Below are 20,918 nucleotides of genomic sequence, written 5' to 3' on the forward strand. Positions count from 1 at the left end.
TCTTCCTCCAACCCTGCTCTCAACAACATGAGGGGATGGAGGGAGATCCAGGAAGGCTGCAGGGGTGAGGAAGCCCTGGGGTGAGAGATGGCAGGACTGGTAACAGCAGGTACCAGAAAACCCCAGACTAGCCCGTGCCTCAGGCTCTCCTGCCTCCCCGATTTCTCGAGGCTAAGGAGCAACAGGTCTCACTCTGATGACACCCTAACGCGCACACCCTGACCCACTCTGTGCTCCTTACCTGTCTCTAATGCATCCAGACAGCAGGCCTCCACGAGATGGAGGAGAAGGAAAAGAATACACCTGAACAACCACACCCAAGACACCATCAGTGTCTGGAGGAGACAGGTGCCCAGCAGCAGACAAAGTAGGTGCTCACTCAACTAACCACTTTAGTGCCCAAGAGTCCCCAAGTGTTCTTGGGCACTGGAGTCCACCCTCAGCTCCTATCACAGGAGCTGACACTGGGTCCCGAGTCCCGGTCCAGGCAGGATGGGATCCAGGCTGCGCTGGCCAGTCCCCAACCCGGAACAACTGGGGATGCTGCTGACACTCTTAGCCCTTGCCAGCCCAGCTGTGGCAGTTGGCCCTGAGGCTTGCATCCCATGAAGAGCCTGCTCTGCTCCCTGGACTAGGCATGACAGCAAACACCAGGACAATACCTAAGGAAACTAGCCAGGCAGGGCAACCCCATAAAGGCCAGGTGATGCCGAATTGAGGAAAGCAGAAGAAATCAGGCACAAAAGAAATCAGGCAGCGGGGTCTAAGGGAGTCAGGTGACGGCGTCGCAAAGGCAGGCCGGCACGGGAGGGGGGGGGGAGGGCGCAAATGAAGACAGGTACTAGGGACTAGAGTGAGCTGGGAGGTGTGGACGAATGAAGCCAGGCTTCGGGGATCAAATGAAACCAGGCAAGAGGCCCACAGGATGTGAGAGAAGAGAGATATCAGGAACTCATCCCCTGTCGAGATGTCACCCCCACATCCTAGGCCTCCCTCTCGGTAGCCCCCTCCCCCAGGCCGGTGGACAGAGCCAGAGCCCCCTCCCCTCCCAGAGGCCTGGTCCGCCTGCAGCCAATGGGCCCCGGCCCCATCCCTGAGACCTCAGGAAGTCCCAGTCCCTCCCACCGGCTGCTGAGGCAGGGGGGCTGGGGAGAGAGCGCAGAGAAGAGAGACAGCTTGGCAGGGGGAGCGCCGAGCAGCCGCGGGGGGCGGGGGCCGAGGAAGGAGCGGGAAGCGCCGCGGCGGGCTGGCGGGCTGGCGCGGGCGGGGGCGTCTCCGCCGCGGCGGGGCGGCGGGGTGACAAGTTCTCGGCCCCGCGGCCGCGCGCACTGACCTGGGTCCCCGCGCAGGCGCCCGGCCGGGGCTCGGCGCTCCGTGGGTCCGCCCGGCAGCCTGCGGGCATCGGTCCCCGGGGCTTCCCCCCCCCCCCCCAGGGGCCGGGCAGGAGCGCCACGGCCGCGCCGGAGCCGGCGGGCGAGCGAGAGGGCGAGAGGGCGAGCGGGGCGGCGAGCGGGCCGGGAGGGGGAGGCAGCGCGCCGGGAGCCGAGCGAGCGAGCGAGCGAGCGAGCCGAGGCAGCAAGTGAGGGACGGCATGCAGTGAGGTCATCCTTTGAATCTAATTGTCTGAGTCAGGAGGAGATGTGGCACTTGATGCTGGGGGAGGGGTGGGGAGGGGACCCTCGGCGCAGCCAGGGGTGGCGGGCCCCACTCCCCCCCCCAACTCGCGGCGTGGATATGGGGCTCGGGGCTGACCCCTGCTGCCCGGGTATCAGCTAGTCTGGAGACGCGCGACTCGGTCCCAGGTCAGGGCCACCATCCTGTTCTCCTGGGAGTGGTGGGGACCTGCCGCAGCCGGGTCGTCTTTCTGCCTTTTTTTTGAGGAAATGGCAGACACCCCCACACCCTGTCATAATTCTGCCCTCGAAGAAGGGGAGACTTCAACCTTCAGCCTGCCTTCCACATTGTCTCGGTGCACTTCAGGAAAATGGGCCTGGGACTCTTCTCCCAAGTTAACTACCTGCACTGGGAATCTGGTCGAGGGGAGAAACTGAGCCCTATTCACTACTTTGCTCTCTGGGAAGGACAGTGCAAAGGCCACCGGACTTCCCTCCAATCCCCCCCGCCACCACCCCCACCCCCACTTCTTGTTCTACTTGCCCAAGCCTCATTCAGGAGGGCCAAACAGGGCCAATATCCTGGGGTACCAGGAAGCTATCCAAAGGACTCAGCTACTCAGATAGTAGCGAGACGAGTCAGCAACTAGGCCTTGGGCTGGTCAGGCTCGCACACCCATGCATGTCCACAGGAGCACATGAACACATTTGCACACTCTGGCACGGGGACGGACCAGGCAGCCGGGGATGCTCACCAAGGGCCACATGCCCCTCCCCTCGCCCCCGTGGGGGAGGGGTGATAAATATTTAAGGGGCTTTTAGCTCAGAAGGGGCTGAAGCCGGGGGAGGGAGGGGGATCCACGCTGCCTGATTAATGGGGTTACGGGCTTGGATCAATCTGTCCGCCTGCCGCTCCCTCCTTCCCCCCTCCTCCCTCCCTCCGCCTAATGCGCTTTATCAGGAGACGTTTTTCTGACTTGGCAGCGTCGGGCGTTTTAAATAGACCCATTTAGAGCTCGGGTTGGGGGAGAAGAAGGGGGAGGTGGAGTGAGACAGAGATTGAGACGGGCAGGGAGACAGAGACAAATAGGGAGAGAGACGCCCGGAAGAGAGAGACAAGGGGGGAGAGAGAGAGAGAGAGAGAGAGAGAGAGAGAGAGAGAGAGAGAGAGGGGCAGAGAACTGAGAGGGGAGACTGAGGCTGGACTCCCGTGGAGGCTGAGATGGAGCGAGGTGATGGGAGGCCAATGAGAAGGTGGGGGCTGCAGAGCAGAAACAAACACCAGAAGACACAGAGAGAGAGGGAAGCAGGCACCGGCCGCGGCGGAAACCCAGAGAGAGCCTCTCTGCAAGGGCTGAGTGCTAGCCTGGGAGACAGCAGATATCTTTTATTTCCAAAAACAGTTTTTCATGCACTTTGTTAAATTAAAAAGCTGTTTTTAAAGTGGCGCTGGAGGTACTGCTGGGGGAGGGTGGACAGAACTGCCAAGCCCTCCCTCCTCAGCCTCCTCAGCCCCACAGAAGCTGCATCAGCCTGAGCCCCTGGGGTGTCTCCAGCTCCCCTGCTCTCGGCGATCCTCTGAGATCCCCAGGGACAGGGTCAGGGCATCTGAGCTACTGTTCACTGGCAGGAAGTCCTTCCTGCTGTCTGGCCTCAGTCCCTCTTGCTGCGGGGAGCTCAGTCTTTCTCCTGAGCACCACCCTCTCTCTCTTCTCAAGGCTCTCTTCTAGCTTCCTGTAGGGCTCCCAATTGGAAGGAGGTGTGAACTAAGTACTCGGATGGCCCAGCGGCCTGTTGTCCTAATAGGACGTCAGATTCCCAGGTACACCCCAATAAGCATCACCTATTAGTCTATAAATCCATTTCCTAGCCCCTCCCAGTTTGAACTGTTAACACAGACCCCCAGCCATGTCCTTGGATCCTAACACTACAGCCACCTCCTCTTCAGGACCCCTGAACCATCTAAGCTCCCTTTAAGGCCAGGTGCCACCCTGGACTGTGGTGTGATCAGATGTCCTGCAACACCGCACCCCCCCACTCCCATCCTTAACAACATGCACTCCTAGTTTTGAAGGGTTGGTGTCCGTGCTCCCCACTCCCCCCCACACCAACCCCCCACCCAGCACCCCAAGCCGGGAAAATGGCCAGTCTGTTTAGGAGCTGAGATGAAAAGCCCAGCCGGCCTTTGTGGGCCTCTGGCCTTTGTGGGCCTTTGGCGGGTTTTGGACAATAGGCCCTTCCGTTCCGCTCCAGTGCCTCAATTCCTCAGATGCCCCCATCCTGGGGCTGCCAATCCCGGGGCCTTGCCTGACTTGAATGAGAGGCAAGGAGAGTCAGGTTCAGCCCCACTGCTGGCCCCAGAAGATTTTGGACCTTCCCACCTGCCATTCCACCTCCTTCAAGCTCAGCCGCTCCCCTAGAGCCAGGGAGATGCTGGAGGGGTGGAGAAAGAAGTGGAAGACACAGAAACGTCAACAACCGAACATTCCTCTGTCTGGCATCCAGCGCCCCTCATACAGAAGTGTGTCCTGACCTGGTGCTGCCCTTTCCTGGGTGACAGTGGATGAGTCTTCTCTCTCCTTCTCTGGGCCTGATATGGGGGCAGGAAGCACCTCAAGCCCATGGCCTCAGGAGGAGCTGAAGGCGGGAATCTCAGGGTTTTCACTCATGGCCTCCAGGCCTCCAGCCTCAGTGCACCAGCCTGAGGCCCCAAGACTGACACGCTCTGCCTGGGCTCTCAGGACCTACCTCTTCACCACCAGTCGGACTCCAGGGACATCAATATTATCCTCCTCTCCAGACCAAGTCTCTTCCTGGGACTTCCGAAACCAAGAAGGCGAGATGCTGTGACAGGCTGGGCTCTAGAAGGGCAAAGGACATACATCAGGTCACAGGGAAGCCATAGGTCTTAGTGAGCTCATTCCATCCTCACAAGTCCACACTGAAGGGGAGACCGGCCATCTCACTGTTCTCATCTGTGAAATGGAGTCAGAGTTACCTTGGAGCACTGTTTTAATGATTCAGCACAAAAAAAAAAAAAAAAATGTGACTGAAGGATTATGGTGTCTGCTGAACCAAGAGCCTGAGCGGTTGCTAGTGGATGAGCGTGGGTCTAGCTCAGTGAGAGTGGGGACCTAGCTTGGACTCCCCAGCACTGCCCCCCAAAGCTAGCTGTTATTATCACATATCTGCAAGAAGCAGATATGCCTGGAAGAGAGAAAAACAGTACAGTGTTCCTCTACCCCTTCCGCGCTGACTTCAGTTCTAAACCACAGGGACAAACAAAGGGTACAGGATAGGCCTGACACCACTCACAGATACATACCACAAATTCCCACACAAGCAGGGTTCAGACAGAAGGACCTCCCGTCTCTCTCTCTCTCTCACACACACACACACACACACACACACACACACACACACACACACACAGAGAGAGACAGAGAGACAGAGAGAGAGAGAGAGAGAGAGAATACCCACCATTCTGATGTCCCCCACATCCCCACAACTTGCTAAGCATCTATCATGTGCCAGGAAATGTTAACCTCACCTGCACCATCCCCTCTTGGTGATCTCTCCATGAGCTAGGTGCTAAGTCTTGCCACTTGACAGCTAAAAACCCTGACATTCAAAAATGTTAAATAACATATACAAGACTATATACGTTATTTAATCACTCCTGGAGCCTTGAATGGAGTCAGTACCCGCTTCCGGAGCCTAACGTACCAGTTTGCCTCTGTAGCTCTCACCCACTTACACAGTGCTTTTCCAGTGATACGAACAGCTAGGATTTTTTTTTTTTCTTTTTTGCAGTGCTGGGGAACCCGTGCTAGGAACTCACTCTCACTGAGTTATGCCTGCAGCCCATCAGCTAGGAACTGCTCGGGGCCTTCGCTAGAAGACTTTATATTGAGTCCTTAACTGACTTCTGACTTTTTTTTCCCCCAGACTCTCACTATGTACAGCAGGCTGGCCTTAAATGCTCAAGACACATGCCTGCCTCTGCCTCCCAAGTTCTGAGAGTAAAAGTGTGCGCCACCACCTCCAGCTTAACTTACATATATTTTTCTTTTTTTTTTTTTTATTTTAGTTTTTTCAAGACAGGGTTTCTCTGGGTAGCCTTGGCTGCCCTGGAACTCACTCTGTAGACCAGACTGGCCTTGAACTCACAGAGATCTGCCTGGCTCTGCCTCCCGAGTGCTGGGGTTAAAGGTGTGAGCCACCACTGCCTGACCTTCATTTATTTATTTATTTATTTATTTATTTATTTATTTATTTATTTATTTATTTTTGAGGCAGGGTTTCTCTGTGTAGCTTTGCACCTTTATCCTGGAACTCACTTGGTAGCCCAGGCTGGCCTCGAACTCACAGAGATCCGCCTGGCTCTGCCTCCCGAGTGCTGGGATTAAAGGCGTGCGCCACCACCGCCTGGCTTATTTTTTTTTAGAGTTATTTATTTATTATTTTATGTGTATGAGTATTTTCCCTGCATGCATGCATATCACGTGAGTGTGTGGTACCCTTGGAGGTCAGAAGAGGTGGGTTAGATCCCCTGGGACTCTAATTACAGAGTTACATGAGCTGCCATGTGGGTCCTGGGTCTTTTTGAGAGCAACAATGCTTTTAATAACCACCAAGTCGTGTCTCCAGCCCCCAACTTATATTTATAAGCAAATTTTTGTCGTGTGTATGCATGCACCTAAGTGTGTGTATGTGTGTGCACCACATGTATGCAGGAGGCTGCAGAAGTCAGCGGAGGCACCAGATTTCCTTAGTGGAAGTTACAAGCCATGTGGGTGCTGGGACCTGAACCTGGGTCCTGTACAAGAGCAGGAAGTGCTCTTAACCGCTGAGTCATCTCTCCAGCCCGCTTAACTTACATTTTTGTGCTGAATCATCAAAACAGCATTCTGAAATAATCGTATTTCCATTTTGTAGTGAGAACCCCGAGACAGCAAAAGCAGCTTGTCCTAAATCTCACGACTGGCCACTGGCAAGGGCCCTGGGAATTCAGGGTTATCGAAAAGCTTCCATGAAATCTGGCCACTCAATAAACCCCTCACCTTCTACAAGTTCCCAAGAGATATCCAGGGTCTGACTGCTTCCTCAACAGGTCCCAGAAGAAATCTGCCAAAGGTATGATTAGGGGCCTGAATGCATGCTCATGAGGAAGGAAGGGGGCCCTGCCATGGAATCCTGCCCAGAAACCAGAAACATCAGTAACCAGAAAAGGCCAGTAACTAAAACAGTGTGTCAGAGAGACAGGCTGACTGCTGGTGACAGATACCAACACACCAAGACACCCCGAAGAGAGGGGACGCGAGGGAGGACAGGCGTACGTCAAACCGAAGAATGACAGGTAGCTTGACAAAGAGACGATGGCAGTAGAGAGGGGACAGGCTGACATGACGACACAGACTGATACACACTGATATGCAGACACATAGACAAATACAGAGCCATCTGACCTTCACAAGAAAAAAAAAAAAAGCAAGCGAGGCTCAAGCCGTGTGTGGCATGTATGTGCGTGTGCGTGTTGGGGAAGCATGCAGCATCGCTACGCACATTACACCAGCTGCTTCCAGCAATTTCATCTGATTAATAATAAATGCCCTGTAATTACAGCTGCTCCCCCAGCCCTTCTTCCTGGTTTTTGTCAGCCGCCGCCAGGCCAGCCCCCTCCTTCCCCGCCGTGGACCCCATGCCCCACTCCATCCTCACCTGCAGCTTTCTAGGAGACTGAGAGAATGTGAGCTGACAGCCTGGATTCCCGCTCTGCAGGGGGCTACCCATCTCTCTAACTTGGATGAATGCCCTTAGGTGCCAAGCAAGATGCCATCTCACTTAGTTTCACTACACACACACACACACACACACACACACACCCGCCACCTGTGTGTAACCCTAATGCTAATATGGCCGAGGGGCCCAGGCCTGAGACACAGGCAGGTGAACTCTCATTGCCTACCAGCACCCTTTTGCTCAAAGATGTCACCACCCACAACTGACTTAACCTTGGAAACTCAAAAGGCTCAAAGGAAAAAGGCACCAGGACAAGGGACCTCCCCCCTCCAATACCCCCACCCCCAACTCTAAATATCCCAGTCTCTGCCCACTTGTATACCCTCCAGCTTTGAATACTGGGTGGCTCTGGCTCCCCATTCCTCAGTGCCCCCCTATCCCCCCCACCCCAGCCTACCTCCTTCCAGGCCTCCCACCCTAAATCTCCAAAGCATCTCTATCAGAATCAGCTGCGGGTCTGTGCTGATCTGTTTCTAATCGCTGGGGCCTGGTTCACGCTTGCCCCCCCACCCCAATATTGATTCCATTATTTGGAGAGACATTGACGTCAGGGGCCTGGATGGGTGCCAAAACCGCCTTCTCTCCAGGCCTGGGCCAGGGCCCAGCCCCCCCATCCTGCGATTTCACGGAGGGGCCTGGAAAGGTCAGCTCACGGGCCAAGGTCACGTGGCATCTGCCTTCTGATACTGGACTCCTCTTGCCTTTTTTTGGGACCACCAGGCAGTCCCTCCTCCTGAGAAGAGGGCTCACACAAAGGCCCGAGGTCAGAAGTGAGGTAGAAGTCTACAAAAGGGGGTCTTAAAACCCTTGCTGGAACTCCGCCGCATGGAGGGGGACAGGGATGGGCAGTGGCTCAGAAGAGGGCACTTAGGGAAGATTCTGTTTACTTACCACACACTTGCTCACTCAGAACTTGAAAAGGTGCCTACTGACTACTTGAGTTGTACTTCTGGATGCTCTCAGCCTGCTAAGGAGCAAATCCTACAGTGTTTAGGACCACCAGCTACCCTGAATGCTGTCAGAGTTTGACTAATCCGCATAACTGATTTTATAAACTTTCGCTCTGTACAAACCAAAGGCTCTGTCTCTCGTACACTTGCCACCCAAGCTCACCTCAGTTTCTCCAACTCTCACATTTACTCCCAGCTTTCCCTAGGAGACTCTCACAGTAATGTGGGTGTGTGAGTCTCTCCTTTTCTCTCCCCAACTAAGGTGCAGCCATGCTACACAGGCCCCCACCAGTAACTCCCAGGATCTGGCAGGACTGAGTATTTTTAAGGTCTAAATGTTGTGTTCTCAGACATTAATAACCAATACAGACAGTCCACCCTGCCTGAAGCAGCTACCCAGCTTCAGAGCTGAGTTTTGGTGACTTGGCTATGGGGTCCATTCTCTGGACCTAGAGAGAGTGAGGGATACATTTGACGCTGTAGGGGAATAAAGACTTTCCTATCACCAGAAAAATCGCCAATGTGGGGGGGGGGGGCCAGAATGACCTCCAGTCAATGCCTCAGGACCAGGTCACTGCTCTCATCCAGACCTAACTAAAGTGTCTAATTTCTGCCCTCGTTCTCTGAGCAAAGGGAAGCTTTTCCCAATTCCAACTTGCAAGTCATTCACAGACCCTTTGAACCAAAGAGGGGGTGCAAACAGGAGCTGGTGGTCCCCAAAACTTAAACCTCGAACTCTTCCCACATCGTGCCTCAACATTTATGGAGAATCTACTTCCTGCCAAGCACTGGGAATCCGGTCCTGCCCACAAGAAGCCCCATGTCTGATGGAAGAGAAAAGGCATTTCCCCCTACTCTATGCCCCATCTATGTCCCAGGCAGGTACAGCGGTGCATGAGGCAGAGCCAGAACCCACCGAGTTCACAGGCAACACTACCACCTTGCTGAGCTATGCGAGGAAAGAACCCGTAGAGGTATGGTTGGACACTGCCCTGGATGTGTGGAAATCTGTCCCACACGTTCATGGACTCTCCAGCACATTCCCAACACACACACAGGCCCTGTAAGTCACCACTACAGTCTAACTTCAATTGCTTCTGCTGTAGCCCTAGCTCCAGCTTCTGGGAGCTAGTTCTCTACAGTGACAGGGTCTCACACTAACGCCCACATCTGCTCCAGCCCCTCCTTTCACCCTTTGGCAGCCAGAGCTCCTGCCTCTGGTGACCCCCAACCCAGCACAGTTCCATACTTGAGGGGCTCCCTTTTTGCCTGTCGCAAAGATGAAGGGGGACAATGACCCCCTGCTCTCCACCCAAAGTCCCTCCCCACAGGAAACCAGAGCCCATGTGGGTGTGGTCACCCAGGGCCACAGGAGTTCCCCCACCCGTCGTGGGTCTGGAGGAGGGGTCAGTTCACTTCAGCCTTCTTGCTTCCTGGGACCCCCCCCTCCCCAAACCAGGCACACATGGTCCCCCCCCCAACCGATCTGCATTTCAAAGAAAATCCACTCCATATGTTTCCGATTCATTTACACTTCAACCCGCCATGGGGGGGCAGAGTGCAGGACGCCTTGCCTCCAAGCCCCCTCCCCCATAGGGGAGCTGGAGAGCATGTGTCCAAAGGGACACATCTTTCACGGCTATGGAGCAGTTAAAGCCTGACCACCTCAGCCTGATGTACCCCCTTCGTGGACCAAGTCTCTACTGTGTAAGCTCCGAGGGGTGGGGGGTAGTACGCCTCAGGTGATCCCACCCACCGGCCTCCACAGTGGGCTTGTGAAGTCCAGGACCATGTCTCTAAGGCAGGTAGAGTCCCAGGGCTGGCTGCAGCCCAGACTCCCTAGGGCTACTGTTCTTTCAGGGAGCAGGGGGGTGGGTAGGTATTTCTGGGTAAACACTGGAGCCATGAGACTTAACATGGCCCCTACCCTTCCTTCTCCAGCAGGCAAAGGCTAGAGAGGGATGCACTTCTCTTAGCATAACAAATGCAGCACCTGGGAACTTTCCTGGAGCCCTACCCCCACCCCCAAGGATGTGTGGGTTGAGGGGAGGGGTGTCTTGGGAGGACGTGAGTCTCATCTGCCCCCACCTGGCCCTGATCCTTTCTACCATGGAAGTGGTGCCCACAACTATTTAAGGAGTATGTACATGGCACATGGAGGAATCTGACGGTTCACTGACCCCTGTACCAACAAACCACTCAGACATTCTGCCAAGGGTTTCGTTGGCTGTGGAAGGCTGGGAGGGAGGCTCTGACCACTCAGTGCTTCCCACCACCCTGCCGTCAGAGCACAGCCTGTGTGAAAGGAGAGACATAAACAAATGTATACCCCATCTTCATCCGGTCTTCACCCAGGACGGCTCTCTGTTCTTCGCCTTGATTGCCCTGACCCTGCACCACAACCCGAAGAAAAACATGAGCACACGTGACTGAGTCTAAGTCCCAAACCGGAATCGTGAACATCACAATCTTAGTGTGGGTCTGAGTGTGAGCCACAGGACAGAAGCATGAGTTTCATGTAAGCGCCAGGCTCTAAAGTCAGTCGGAGTGTGAACTCTGCGATTGAAGTGTGGTTTTTTGTTTGTTTGGTTGGGTGGTTGGTTCTCTGGCAGTGCTGGAGACCCAAGGATGAGTTTGAGTGTGAACTAAGGTCCTGAGGTGTGCTTGACTGTCGGTCCCAGGGGGTCAGAAAGTGAGCTCAGGAACTGAGGTGACTTCAACTAAAGTCCTAGGAGCCCCTAACAACTCCGTCTCAAAGTGTGAGCTCTTGGCCTTCAAGGCGTTCTGGGTGTGAGTCTAAGCTTCCCTTTTAAAGTATGAATGTTAACCCCACAGTGCCTCTGTAAATCCAAGTGTTTCGGAATCCCAGTGTTATCATCTACTTGATCACAGGAGAGAAATGAGAATCCATAGTGTGGGCACTTGAGTTCTATTATGAGTCTGAGTAGGAACTTTCAGATCCTTCTGTGAATCTGAGTGTGAGTCACAGGATTTCAGCAGTCTGAGGGAGTCACCCAGATCCTGGTGTGAGTCCAAGGTTACCCCCTAGAGTCCAGCCCTTTAATTGCCCCACGTGAATCTAAGTGTGAACCAAAGGTCCTCCTATGACTCTACGTGAGTGTTGCTGAATCTGAACACGAGCCCCATTTGTAAAGATGTAAGTCAGAGCGCAATGCCACAGGGAGCATGTGAGCTTGACTGGAACTGCAGTGTCCCGAAAGAGTCCTTGAGTTCTAATATGAGCCCTATGTTGTTGCTGTTTTTCCTAGACAGGGTTTCTCTATGTAGCCCTGGCTGTCTTGGAACTCGTCGCTCTGTAGACCAGGCTGGCCTCGAACTCACAGAGATCCGCCTGCCTCTGCTGGGATTAAATGCCTTTAATGCACCAGCACGCCTGGCTGGGCCCCATGTTCTTTATGTGAGTTTGAATGTGGGCCTCTAGTCTCAATGTGACAGAATCTCTGAATAAAAGTGTCAATCTGAGGAAGCTCCGTGGTTTTAGGAGACAAAGTAGCAGCCCTTGAGCCCGGGGAGCTTCTGTGGGCCAGCTCTAAATCTCCTCAGAAACCTATGAGCTGAAGGATAGAGATAAGCAAGTATGAGCCCCACATGAGAGCCGACCCAGTAGGAGAGCAGACCCCAGGAAGGAAGTGTAAATCTGAACGCAAAGTCCACCATGCTGGGGGAATTCTGAATGCAAGCCCACGAGTGTAATCCCCAAGTCTCTGGAATGAGTTTAAGTGTTCCAGTGTGAATCTGAGTGTGAATTCCAGAACCCCAGGAAGTCTTGAGTGTGAACTTTAAACTCTTAGTCTTTGGGTAGACTCAGAGTCCCAACTGGAGTATCAGTTCTGACAGGGTCTGAACCTTTAGCTCCATCTTAATCCTTCCTGGAGCCTCAGGAACCGACAGGAAGGATTTGTGTGGGCTATGAATGAGAGCGGAGACAGGGGCATGATGAGGCTCACCGTTCAGTCACCTCACAGATCCAAGCTAACCCTGCATCTCCATGAATACCCAATTGGTCAAGCCCCAAGTAATGACAGACACCCAGGGTTAGACGCACAAAAACACACCCCGTGTTTCAGACCCCAGGACACACAACAGTTCACTGATGCACAAACACACTCGGCATTCCCAACTCTTACCACCTCGGTGAACATGGCAAACAAGCACACAAATACATCCTGTGACACAGAAAAAAATATATCACAGGCAAAACAACTTGTGTTAAAGACACACACCACACAGAAACACACCCAGTGTTGCCTACAAGATAAGGTGCCAGACTCGCATGCACACACACACATACATGCATGCGGGGGTGAGGGGGATGAATTCTCAAACAGAGAGACTAGACAGAGAGAAAGAAAATCCTGAATTTTCAACAAGGCGTGAAATAGTCCTGCCCGCCTGAAGCTACTGGAGGGGGAGGGGGGCCAGGGAGCCAGCGAGCTAGACGCTGGAGAAGCTCGGCAGAGGAGAGGAGTCGAGGAGAACTGTCCGTCTGGTGACCTCCCCGCGGCCCAGCCCCCCACGCACCGGGAGATACACTACTCTGTACAACCTGGGGACACCCAGCCGCACCGGAGGAGGCTCACAGAGGCAGACTCACAAAAAAGACACTTGGGGGTATGCCACAGGCTTGGAACCACACAAACCAGAGGACTTACAAAGAGACACTGAAGGGGACCCACTGCGTGGAGATACATCCAGGCGGACTCATGAGAAAACCACAGGCAGGATCACACCGACACACCGACACACACACACACACACACACACACACACACACACACACACACACACCACGCGCGGATTCACACGGATACCCGGGCACTGGCAGAAGCGCAGCCATCCTTTTACACTCCCGGGCACTTTGAAGTCCAGATTTTTTTTTCTCCCCGAGAAAGAAGCAAGCTTTGGGTGCGTGGGGGGCCACTGCGATCCCCTAGCTCTGGAATTTTCCCAGACCCCGCGCGTGCTGCTCAAGGGTAGGAAGAACAGGGACACTAGTACCAACCGCCCAGGCCACCTCCCTCCAGCCGATTGCCCAGCTTCACCACCACCACCACCACCACCACCACGCCCAACCCCTGGCGCGCCCGGACGTGGGGGGCTGCTGCTCGTGCGCCCCCCGCCCCCCGAGTTTGCGGGCAAAGTTTCTGGTGAACTTTCCTACCTCCCCCGACCGCGGGGTCCACGCGTGTCCCCTCGCTCTCTCTCCCCGCGCGCGCGAGGGCCGCGGGTCCGCGGGTCTGTCCGCCTGAGCGTTCGAGGGTCTAGCCTCGCGCAGACGGCCACGGAACACTCACCGCGCCCTCGGGCCACCCGGGCTCCGCGCCGCGCCCTTCGGCCGCTGCAGGCGGGGAGCGAGGCAGGAGCGCGGAGCGAGCACCGCGGCTGGATCCCGCTGCCGAACCCCGCGCCGCGCCGGCTGGAGCCGCCGCCTCCACTGCCGCCGCCGCCGCCGCCGCCGCCGCCCGCTCTGCACCGGCTCCTCGGCTCTCCGCGGCTTTAACCCCCCCATCCTCCTCCCTCCCTCGCGCGCTCCCTCCCTCCTTCCCTCGCCCATGTGACCGCGGGCGCCCGCTCGGCCGCGCGCGCCCTTGCTCCCCTCCCCCTCTCGCCTTGTCTCCCCGCGCCTCCGCGGCAGCGCGCCACGACCCCCCTCCCCGCCTCGGCCCCCCCGCGCGCCCCCGCCTTGGCACGTTCCCGCGCCTGGCACGCGCGGCACGCTCGCGGGGGCACGCTCGCCCGCGCAGGCCTGTGAGCCCCCACTCCCACTCGCCCCGCGCAAGCAGGCGCCCTACCCCCCGCTGGCACGCTCGCCCGCACTGGCACGCGTGGCCCCCTCGCGTTCGCCCTTTCTCCGGCGCGCCCTCGGGACGGCTGTGGACCCCGTGCTTCACGCGCAGCCCGGGCCGCGGGTCTCGCAAACGCGCGCGCACACACCCACACCCACTCCGCCCGCTCTCCTAGGGCGGCCGGGCGCGCACCCACCCCCGGGATCGCTCGGCACACTCTCAAGCTTTGGCCAGGTCTCTCCTGCACACACACTCGTCCGTTCTGCTCTTCGGTGTCTCGCACTGACACTCTGGCACACCCGGCATCAACTCCGGGGTCCTTCTAGCATCCCCGGGAAGTGTACGAGGCAGAGCCCCCCAGTGCCCATTAAACCAGCCCTCTCATCCTCCCTTGTTCCCACCGCCCCATCGACGACCTCCCTCCTAGTCCCTCTTTCGGGGGTTAGCGGGCTTTACGCTCCCATGACTCGAAATGGACCAGCGTGGATGCTCAGGCCCTTGTCATCACCACCACCCTCCTCCGTCCCCGGGACACGGGGCCTGGAGAGCAGCCTCCGTGGAAGGGGTAGGGAGGCTGTGACTTAACTGCCTGATGGGACAGTTCCAGAGCGGGGGTATACCCCTCTGCTAGCTGAGCTTGGCTCTGGCATCCCCGCCCCACCCCCGCAGCCTGGGTCTTGGGGGCAGGGTGTTCACTTCACTGAACCTAGGCCTCTGTTCTGGCCACAATATGGGAGATTAAGGTTAGACAACCTGATCGACTTCTGAGGCCACACGAAAGTGCAATAGAAAAAAGGATGCCAGAGGCAGAGAACCAGAGGTCCACCCCCTTGGATTTTTCAACTGGCCTTTGACCCATAATCCCTGGGCCTTGCCCCTCCAGGGAACTGTTCCACGGCTGAGGGCTAGGGGAGGGAAATATCTCGCTGTTTCTTCACACCCTTCCCCAGCAGGCTGCCTACAGCGCCCGGGCCCTTTCCCAACAAATGCCTCAGAGACTGTATTGCAGAGGAAAAACCCTTCCCGCCACTGCTGGGGCTTTTCGCTTTCGCTTCCATGGCTCCACCGTGCAGCAGTCTGGAACCAGGAAGGGCTGAAGGACACACAGCAACATAGATGAGCCCCACAGGTCAGAGCATAACTACCGACAGCAGATGTTCTCTAACTGACTTCTCTGGGCCCACCTCAGGTCGCCAGGCTACAGATAGTCGTTTGAGGGATGGAGCGCAGGAGGTGCGATGTAATACGAGCGGTGGAGATGGGGACACCCACAATTATGTCTTTCTGTGCTGATGGTAGGCCTGGACCAGATTAGGTTCTGGAGAATCAGAACCTAAATCAGCTAATGCTGATGGACCCATGCGCTCACATCAGGCTGGGGACAGGCAGACAAACGGACGCGGAGATCGGCGGGTCCTCAGTGGGCCAGTGGGCCGACTTGGCTTTGCAGATAATCCTTCTGCAGGTTGAGGGCAGTCAGGAATTACGCCCCGACAAACGTCCCCAAACGAGACCAGGGCACAGAGAGGCCTCCGTCATCACTGCCGCAACCACCTGGTGCGGGTCAGGGCTCGCACCAGACGTCCCGAGTCCAGGAACACGACTCCGTGTGGGGAGGACGAGGAGGGACGCACGTCGGACCCGGGGTGGCAGTAGTGGGGGATGTCTGTCGGCTGGTAGCTCCTGGAGCGGGACCAGCAACCGCGCTCGCTTCCCCGGGACCGCAGCGACACCTGGCGGGCAGAGCGGGGTGTGCGTCCTCGGGCTGCGATCCGGCTCCGCGCTGAGGCCCTGAGGACCTACCGAACCAGGGAGGGGCTATGCCCTTTCCATCTTGTGGACGCCTAGCTCAGAACCCGCGATCTTTCCACTGAGCCGGGCCAACGGAGTCCTGGTGGGCTTTCGCTCCTGCCGTTTGGGATGCCCTGTCTCCTCACTAGCCTCTGTGCTTCCTCAGCCTTGTGAGGGTCTACCCACCGCCTGTGGGTAGAGCTAGGCGCTTAGACAGGCCTTCACCTCTGGCCGCACCCCCTTTCCAGCTCTCCTGGAAAGAGTTGGCCATCCCATCTCCCCACCAGCCCCTTCTCTTACCGTAGTGCTCTTAGCCTTAAGGCAGATCCCACTCACGAACACCTGCCCTCAAGCCCTATCTCAGCCGATTCACTGTCAACCCGTGTCCACCACCTGCCTCACCTGTGACGAAGCGGCAGGAAGTCGAACCCCCAGACTAGAGGCCCCACAGTAATGGAGGGACCCAGAATCAGTAAGCTCGAGAGGCCTTAGGACACTGGAGAAGTTTTGCTCCTGCAATGGTAGAGACAGGACCCAGGGAGTGCTAGGCAAGGGTTCTACCACTGAGCTGCACTAGCCCTCCTGGGGCTTTATAGCCTCTGTGAGAGGGAGCACTGTGGCCAGGTCTTCAGACTTCACCCTCCAGGCAGGGTGCACTAAACCGGACCGCCCCCTACCCCTGGACTTAGCTTCAGGCCTTTAGGTTGCAAGGACACTTTCCCAATGATATTGATCTGTCTCCAAGAAGGAAAACTACTTCTGTGGTCACCTTTCCAAGTGCTCCTACAGAAAATAGTCCCATTTCTAACCAGCTATGCACCAGAAGGCTCCACAGCAAGGCAACCTCCTGGCTACACGTTCACACGGGCTACCTGAACAGCACCAAACACGGGGTCACATAAAGTCACACACTCAGCCTCACAGAACGTTCAGCCTCACTATGGTACTTGAGGAGTCATGAGACCCTTGCTTGGGCAAGAACGGGACTGAACTTCTGGGTCGCACATCCATAGCAGTACACACTCAAGGCGCAGCCACAGCACACTGCGTGTCACACAGGCACACACTCAGTCACACACGCTCTCAATCACACTGGGGTTGGCGGGTCGGGGCGGGCTCTGGGAGGCAGTTACGTAAACGCCCTCGCAGCCCCCCCTCACTCCCCCTTACCCCCCCTGCTTCCTCGCACAGTGCCAGCGCCCGGGGCGGCTTGGCCGGGGCCCGGGAACAGCTCGGCCTCGCGGAGGCTCCAGGCGCCGAGAAACCCGATCCCGACACAGCCCCGGGCCGAGCCAGGGAGGGGGGCCCAGAGCCCCCCCAAGTCAGGGACCAGCCCGGCCACCCCCATGGGCGACTCACCGCCCCCCCATCCTGAGACAGCTCCAGCACCATCTTGGGACAGCACCTGGGGCGCACTCACAAGAACCCCCCTCCTGGAATCCCATCGTGGAGACCGCTGCCCTGACCCTTTCGATCTCTAGTACCACAAAAGGGCAAGCATTCTCTGAAGGTAGAGGGTGGGGGGAGAGGTGGGGCCCCAGTACCGAGGCAAAGCATTCAAACTGAAATCACCCAGATTCCCTGGAAACCACCTTCCCTTCCCACCCTACTAGAGCCCTTAAATCCACACTGATACAGGGGCTTCCACTACTGCCCCCAGATAACGTCAGATTTATTTATTTATTTATTTTACCTAGCAGATTACCAACCAACATCAAACACTGCCCCCCCTCATCAAAATTCTAAATTATTCAATAGGCCCAAGGCCTCCTTCCCTCCTTATTCTTTCTTTCCTCCCATCAGGAAGTCCTAACTCCAGTCTAACCACAGTTCCTCCTGCTTCACTAAGAAGGAAATCTGAGGACAGATGGAAGCATTGGGAAGGAGGAAGGATTAAGGCCTAGGAAGCCCCAGGAAGTCAGGAATCTGAATGGAGGCCTGAGACAGCCCCTGTGCCCGCTTTTCACTATAGCCCTCACCCTACCCTGCAGCCTACGGCTCTATTTTTCACAATAGCTTCTGAGTGTCCGATTGGGCTGCCCAGACCCAAGAAGAAAGGGAATTTCCCCCCATGTTCTCTGTTAATGAACAAAACATTTCATGTTGAAATTCCTCCTCTACCCCCAGTCCAGAGTCTCTACCCTCCCCCATCCAATATGCCTGAGCTGAGGGACCACTAGGAGGGGCTCAGAACGAGGACAAGCTCCTAGAGGAAGCATGGCTTGCTTACATTGGGGGCATCTTTCAAAATAAGTCATTAAAATGGCTTTTTTCCCCTTTCTTTCTGCTTTTGGCTAAAATTACCCACTCCTGTGGCTGCTTCCCAGAAAGGGTGGCCGGAGCTGTCCCAAGGCCCAGGACATGGCCCCCCTCCCCTGGGCAAGGAGCCTTCCCGAAGTTGTTTTCCTGGTCTCTTCCTCTCAGATGTTTTTTTGATTATTAATCACATTTTCCATCCACAGACTCAGTCCAGACCCCTTCCCCCGCCTGGGGTCAGGGCTGGACAGGAAAGAGAAGACTTCTCTGGGAAGATGAGTTGGGGACATGATAGGCAGTGACCCTGGCCTTGGCTGACCCGAAAGAGGCTCTCAGTGGAATGTCACCGATCACACCCTCTGCTTGCTGGCACATAGTAGGTGCCATCCTTAAGCAATACAAGTGAGATAAGTGAATGAACAGGTGGCTGGTTTTCACAACGCCCAGCTGGCACTGGGCAGCAGCAGGGCCCTTAGTGTTGGTTGTTAGGTTACAGATAGGGAAAGATGTTGAAGACAGGGAGACATCGGCCAGAGTCACTCAGCAAGTTAATGCTGAACCCAGAGCGACATATATCAATGCTGACGGCACCTCCTGTTCTTAAGAGTATGTATGTACGTCCTACTGTGTGCCAGGCATTGGTGTAGGTACAATAGTGAGCCAGACACTCTTCTGAAGGATGTAGAACAACTAGATTCCATACACGGTTCATGCACGTGTAATTTGGTCCAAACTTAGAAAATGGCAGGCACTACTAAAATGAACGGACAGAGATCCCAGGACCTGGCAATTCTATATATTTCCAGATATATGCCTCAAAGAAAGAATCAAATGTGCTTTATTCATGCATATATTCCAAACTGGAAACAACCCCAATAGATAATAGTGACATGGCCACAGCAATGGAGAAGAGCCTGCTCCGGCCATGCATAACAACGGGGTAAACCTCAGACAAAACGCTGAGCAAAGAGGAGGCCGAGAAGACTCAGAGAACATACTGATTCATTTCGCTTCTAGGAAACTTTGGAACAAGCAAAACTAAAATTGAACTTGTAATTTGAACTATATATCCTTAAAATTTGTGCACTTTACTGTTTACATTTTGCCTCAAATTTGTTTTAAGTTCCCACCCTCATGGGGCTCACATTCTAATCAAGAAAGATAATAATTGTACAGTTAGCCCATGCAAAATTCCCAATTCTAACTCCCCAGCCTCCTCAGCCAAGAAGAGATGCCTCAGTGTCTCCTAGGAGAGGCATGGCCTAAGCCCCTTTCTTTGTTTCTCCTAGTACCATATTTCTTTGCCTAATATGGTTAGTGTGAAGTCTAAGTTAATGGCTGATGTGGTGTCTATCTAATTGCCTGGCTGTGTGATGCCTCTGAGCTCCAGGAGGGTAGTGCTGTGGCTTCATCTCTAGGGCTGGGTCTGGCATAAAACGGGTGATTCTAACAGCTGAAATAGATTTTGTATATGTGTGTTATACTAGAGTTATATAACTATCACTGAGTTATACCCCCAGTTTTTTATTTTTATCTATCTATCTATCTATCTATCTACCTACCTATCTATTTATTTTGGGACAGGATCTCTCTGTGTAGACTTAGCTATCCTGGAAATCACTATGTAGATCAGGCTGGCCTTGAACTCAGAGATCCTCCTGCCTCTGCTTCCTGAATGCTGGAATTAAAAGTGTGTGCCACCTCGGCTGTCTTCTTTTTAATCTTTCATTTTTGAGACAGGATCTCACCAAATTGCTCAGGCTGGCTTTCAACTCACTCTTTAGTCCAGCCTTGAACTTGGGACCTTTCTGTCTGTAAGTAGCCAGGATCATCAATTTGCATCACCAGACCCAGCTTGAGATAGATTTAAATAAGTCTAATTCAATGTTTACATGCATAAATCCTTTAAAACAGATCGAATGAGTGTGTGGCGTGAGGCGAGTGGGACAGCTCTGACCTTAGAAGTGGCATGGGGGAGCGAGCCTTGGTGAAGGGGCTTCTGCCATCAGTGATGAGAAGCAGGCTTAGTAAGCTCAATGGGGACTAAGAAGAGGCCTGGGAGGCAGGCTAAGGCTGAAGTGGTTCAGAGACCACATCCCAAAATGCCTTTGGTGCCAAGGCCATGGTGGTCTGGAAGGTAAGAGTATAGAACACTTGACTGTTAGTGAGATCTTCTTTTGAAATTTATTTATGTGTATGTGTGTGTTTGAGTGTCTGTACGTGTACCACATTTATGCAGAAGCCTGTGGAGGTCAGATTATTTATGTGTGTGTGTGTGTTTGAGTGTCTGTACGTGCACCACATTTATGCAGAAGCCTGTGAGGTCAGAAGAGGGTGTCAGATCCCCCAGAACTGGAGTTATATGATTGGGAGCCACCATGTGGGTCCTGAGAACTGAACCTATCCACCGCAAGAATGGTAAGTGCTCTTAACCACTGAGCCATCTCTCCAGCTCCTGCTAGCGAGGTCTTGAGCGATTGCACAGAAGGTCAAATTTTCTTCTTGACTTGGACAAGATCCTGGGGCTGGAAAGGAAGGGGAGTGCCTTGATGGAGAGAGGTCACTCAGATTCATCTTTTCCACCTCTACCATGACCATGTGTGTGTGTGGGGGGGGATCATGTCAGGTATACACAGAGGACAGCCCCCCTGGATATCTCACCCAGTGTCTGCTCTCCCGAGGATCTTCCCCGTGGTGAT

At 55.0% G+C, this 20,918-nt stretch overlaps 1 protein-coding gene across 1 annotated transcript in view; it reads right to left on the reverse strand.

Moving 5' to 3' along the window:
• Cntfr (ciliary neurotrophic factor receptor) overlaps positions 1–13,791 on the reverse strand; it is a 40,034-nt gene extending 26,243 nt beyond the window's left edge. Inside the window, exons 1-2 of the mRNA XM_059254155.1 lie at positions 13,681–13,791; positions 4,362–4,474 (exon numbers count right to left, since the gene is read on the reverse strand). The gene's annotated coding sequence lies outside the window, so the exon portion shown is untranslated. The remainder of the gene's footprint in view (positions 1–4,361; positions 4,475–13,680) is intronic.
• Positions 13,792–20,918: the final 7,127 nt, after the last annotated feature.

This window comes from Peromyscus eremicus, chromosome 2 (assembly GCF_949786415.1).
Source record: "Peromyscus eremicus chromosome 2, PerEre_H2_v1, whole genome shotgun sequence".
Taxonomy (NCBI): Eukaryota; Metazoa; Chordata; class Mammalia; order Rodentia; family Cricetidae; genus Peromyscus; species Peromyscus eremicus.